Here is a 6,000-nt window from a genome sequence, read left to right on the forward strand (position 1 = left end):
TAAAAGAGATTTAAACCAGGTAGCTCACAACTTAAAAATAGCTTCGCATCTCCCGCTTGGCTATCCTCGTCCAGATATAAAACTAAGGCCACTGAAAATTACTAAGACGTTGAGTGAAGATGCCTTTTTTGTTTTACAAAATAAATCTAAACCAAATCAGAACTCAAACTCAAACATATACATGAAATAAGATTTGGCACCTTGTCAGTCAAAATATCTGGCTGAATTACGAACAGAGCTTGAAGTCGTGTAGATAATGGGGATAAAAAATTAAGTGTGTGTGTATTTAAAAGATATGGCACGGAAACAGGTCCATCAGCCACAGAATGTTTGATTTATGTTTATAGATATTTTTCTTGTTCTTGTTTGTTAGTTTTTTTACATATATGTATAAATCACTGAAGTTATACTAATTTATATTTCTACTCTTACATCTTTAATAAAATTTATTAGCAATTCTAAGGTTTTTCTATTAGCAGTTGACAAAATGTATGATAGACTTAACTGAAGCAAATTATTCATTTCAATAGGAGTTTGAATTGATTTATTAGATTTTTCTAAATATTTGTTGCATCCAAAGAAAATATGGTTAAGATCTCCGTAAGAACATATATCACAACTGCAGGATGGTGCCGGTAGTCTGCCAATCATAAATAATTGCGACGGGAATCGACCATGATTCGTTTTTAAGCGAAATACACTTGATGAGAAGAATTTGGTAGTCGAGTTTGGTAGTTAAATACGTATTGCGCTGGGAGTGGTATGTATCTGGAAACACGTATTTTGCGAGTTTTTAACAATGTTTTTAAATTGCTGTTCCCATTTCAGCTTTATTTTATTTTTTTATTTAGTTAAATATATCCCTTACTGTATAAATATTGCAAAAGGCTCCATTTTTTACTGCTTCCTTAGCTAGAGTATTAGCTTCTTCATTCCCTGGTATACCTACACGACCTCTCTCCCAAATAAATGTTATATTTAAATTTGCAATCATATTTTATTCAACAATATAGCGTAGGACACTTTATTTCTTTAAATTTTGTATTTTTTATAGAGTCTTATGCAAATTTAGAATCTGTTAATATCACTCCTTCAAATATGTTATTAAATGTTAACCAAGTAACACTTTTATAATTGCAAAAAGCTCGGCAGTATAAATGCTACAAACAGGTGGTAATTAATGTGTCAATGATTGGTTTGTATTTTGGATAAATACACCACAACCAACACCTTCTTTGTCTTAGATCCATCTGTAAATAGAACAGTTTTGTTATAGAAATCGCCTAGTATGGATTTTAGGAGGATGTGATTTATTTGACGAGATTCAGTATACTTGGTAATTATAATTGTGTGTTTTTATTAAAGATTTAAAAGGTATGGTGTACATGTATTGTAATTTGTTACTACCAAACAAATTTTGGACTCCACTTATCTCAGTAAATGCTTTTGCGAGCGGGAAAGAATTTTTTAGTTCCCACTACTGGTTTGTTAAGTTTTTTTTCACAATATGACTTAAGGTATTGATTATGTTTGACTCACGTTTTAGTTTTAACAAATATTTTTGCGATAATAACTGACGGCCTAAATCCAAAGGAAATTCGTTACATTCTGCCAGTATTAATTGCATTTACTGATCCCACCGATAGAAGTTCTAAGAGATTACATTAAACTCTGTCTATTTTTTTAAGGTTGGTATTGAAGATCGGTATAAACAACATCCTTAGTCAATGATGCATCGCACATAGGCTCTATAGAACATTAAAGCTATAATAGGGATTGCGCCCCAACTTCGATTTGTGGTGCATTTAAATAAATTAAAACCTTTCTCGCATTTACTTATTAGGTAACGTATATGACTAGACCATAGTAATTTTTTGTCAAGTATGATACACAAATATTTATATTCCTTACCTACCGACAGGGTACGCCCACACAGGGTAAGGTTCCCCGGTGAACGTAGTCTACGCCGGATAAAAAACATAATAGAACACTTTTCTACTTTTCTGTAGAGAGGGACATATTGATTTCTTCTGTATATGCAACCACTGTATTCATAACGTTCTCTAGAGCTCCAATTCAAGCATCATAAGTATCTTGAATGGAGTATATACAGATATCGTCTGCATATTGGATAAATTTGATGGAATTAGAAAAAAGTGAATAAATATTGGCAGAATATATATTAAAAATGTAGGACTAAGTACCGATCCCTGAGGCAACACATGGTAAACAATTTTTGGACCGTGCAATACATCTATATGGTTTTTGATGTATATATATATATATATATATATATATATATATATATATATATATATATATATATATAATATATATATATTGAAATGATATTGTTTAAAAAATTAATTTATAAGTTATATACTAGATAATTTTAGATATAACAAGTATTTGGTTATTTTAAGAAGTTAAATACTAGAGAATTTAATAAAAATATATTTATGTGAGGGCATTTTTAATAAATTAGCATATAGTAATTGTAAAAAGTTGTATTTTAATGTTGTAAATATATTTAAGTGAGCCATGTGCATAGGCAACCAACTATACAGTGAGTGATAGACAGATATACTTACTCTCCAAGTGACATTTTAGGAAATAATTGGGAATATAAAGTGGGGTTATAATAATATATTGTTTGAAATGTGTATTTTATTAAATTAGAGTGTTAGTTACTAATTTGAATGTTTATTCTGATCTGAAAAGCCTAAATGTCAACAAAATTATCAATGGAACATTAACGAATTCTCCAGAGTGCAGAGTCTGACCATTGTTTACGGTCGAACATTCTGGAATAATGATTATGTCGGTGGATGGAACAGATATTTTTTTTCGAGAACATCCATATCGAAGAAATAGAACGAAATGGAACATGATCTCTTACCAGATGATTCTAGAATATCCAAAAAGATATAAATACCCGTGATTTGGATTCAAGATGGCAGTTTTTAGTCAGAAGTCAGGCCAGTTTATTATGAAAGTTAGTAGACACATTTAGTTAGTGAAGTAAATTGTTCAGAATTTTCAAGAAGTCAGTCAGAAAAGTTTAGTAAGAAATATGAAAGTTAGTTGGAGTCAGTGAATCAGTTACAAATAGTCAAATTGTTTAATATAGTGAGTTAAATGAAGATTAAAAATTATGCCTATATGTAATGCACATTTATAATTATACACAAATAATTATTGAAGATTATAAAAGTATATTAGAAGAATATTGGATGGACATTGGAAGGAATTAAAATTATATTATGATTGGAGATTAGTATAAATCAACTTATAATAATTGGATATTGGTATATTGAAAAGAAGAATAAATATAAATGGTGTTTGCTGGTTTGCTTGGTGGTGTATAAATGCTGGTGAAGAAAACTATATCTTAAATTGGTAGAAGCTGATAATTGGAAAAAGTAATTTCACAAAAACAAGGATAACCGAAGTACGAAGACATTCAGTGATGATTAGAATCTATATAGTGGAAAACAGTTCATTTAGGCATTCAGTGAAAGAAAGGTACAAAATTTTGTTAATATAATTTAGTTAGTGTCATAACAATTTCAATTTTGAAGATAGTTTGTTTAAATTTTACATTGTCTATAGAATTTAATTAGTTTTATAAGAATATCAATTTAAAGATAGTTTATTTTAAATTTACATTGGTTAGGTTAGATATATATGTGTGTTTCATAATAGTTATAATAAAGATAATTTAAAAAAGTACTTACAAGCTAATTCTTTGAGAACCGCGATAAAAACCCTATATATTATATTATTAAAAATACTCATTGCTCATCATTCAAACAAAACAACACATCATAACAATTTGGCACCCAACGTGGGGCTCTCTATTTAAAAGAATTAGTTTGGGAAGATAAGTGCTCTCATATAATTAAATTAATTATCAGTAGAAAGGAAAAATTATAGATTTTATTTTTAATTATATTTGAACAAGTAAAGTCTCAAAATGTCTCAAGGAAAGAAAGGTACAAGAAGCAAAAAGAATGAAGAAGATGTGGAAGTAGAAACACAACCTATACAAGAGGAGAGTTTAGTTCAAGTTCCACAAGATACTGCAGAAATGAATCCAGAAAGAGAGGAAAATGTCAATATGGCAGCTTTGATGTCATTAATGATGCAGATGAACAAGACGATGGAAGAGAATTCAAAAGAAATCAAAGAAGACATGAAAAAAATGGAACAGAAAATGGAAGAGAATTCAAAAGAAATCAAAGAAGACATAAAAAAATTGGAACAGAATTCAAAAGAAGTCAAAGAAGACATGAAAAAAATGGAACAGAAATTGGAAGAGAATTATAGAAAATTAGAAAAGAAAATAGAAGATAATAATAATAAAATTGTAAAACAAATGGATAAAAAACTTGAAGCTGCAGAGAAAAAAGTAGCAAATGAAATAAAAAGTATACGGAATGACTACAAGAAAAGGATAGACAATGAGAGGACAGAAGTAAAGAGGATTATTCAAGATAATAAGATAGATATAGAACAGAAAATAGAGTTGCAAAAATGTAACTTAGAAGTAAAAATTAACGAAGACAGGAGAAACACAGAACAAAAATTAGACGATATACAACAAAATATCCAAATAAATTGTAATCAAATAAGAAATGTGGAACAGAGAATATATGATATTTCACAAATGAGAGACATAGGGAGACCTTACTTAAATTTAACAAATGAGACTGGGATTAAATTCTCTGGTAATATAAAAAATTTGCATCCTAGAGTATACATAAATAGTTTAAAACATAAATTAAGATTTGTGAATAATATTAATGATATTAAAGATTATATTAGAATGACATTAAATGACAATGCAGCAACTTGGTTTGCTAGTATTGAGAATGATTTAGATAATTTTCAAACATTTGAAAATAAAATTTTAAATTATTATTGGGGTGAATTAGAGCAAGCCAAGTTTAGAGAAATTCTATATTTTGGAAAGTATAATTACAATTTAAAATCAAATATGGTAGATTATGCATTGAAACTGATAACAGTTGCAAAATATTTAGAACCACCACTTAGAGAGGAAGAAACAGTCTTAAATGTATCTAGACATTTTGATGCTGATGTTGTCCAAACAGTAACTGTACAAAATATTCAAACAATAGATAGTTTTATTAATTTTATTCAAAGAATACAAAGGGGCAATATGACAAGTAATAATAACAACAGAAAAAACAATAATAACTTTTAATATAATAAAAATGATAATCAACAATATAGACAATCATATAACAATAACACTAGGTATGGTGATAATTTACAAAATTTTAATAATAATAACAGTAATCAAAATAGACAGAATTTTAATAACAATACTAGTTATAATAGACAACATTTTAATAACAGTACTAATAATAATAGACAAGATTTTAACAATAGAAGAAATACAGAACGACCTAATTATAACAGACAGATAAATTGTGTTCGAAGGAATAGGAGCTGCGAAGACAGGGAACGAAATAGTACAAGGCAAGAAAATGTGAGTAGAAGTCATAGTAGGGAAAGACATAGGACATCAGATCCAAGTGGTCAGATACAATCTGATAATTCTAATAATCAAAATTTTGTTCAGTAAACTTTCTGAATTACAAGTTAGGCCATTGCTATTATGAAAAACCTTCTGAATTTATTTCTCTAGATGAAGAGAAAATTATTGAATCTATTAATTTAATTTATATAAATGCTTTGGCCAAAAATAATATGATTAAAATTATGATAGATACTGGTTCAGAAAGTACTTTAGTCTCGGAGAATTTTATTTTTAATACATTAAAATTATCAGATATAATAAAGATTCCAAAAATTAAAATTGTTGGTGCAAATAATAAGAAGTTGGGTGAAATTGATAAACTAGCCAATTTTAAAATTATTATTCTTAATAAAGAAATTAATATGCAAGGATTTATTGTCAAGGATTTATGTGTTGATATATTAATGGGAAATGATGAATTGAAAAAGAAG

This window comes from Diabrotica undecimpunctata, chromosome 6 (genome assembly GCF_040954645.1).
Source record: "Diabrotica undecimpunctata isolate CICGRU chromosome 6, icDiaUnde3, whole genome shotgun sequence".
Classification (NCBI taxonomy): Eukaryota; Metazoa; Arthropoda; class Insecta; order Coleoptera; family Chrysomelidae; genus Diabrotica; species Diabrotica undecimpunctata.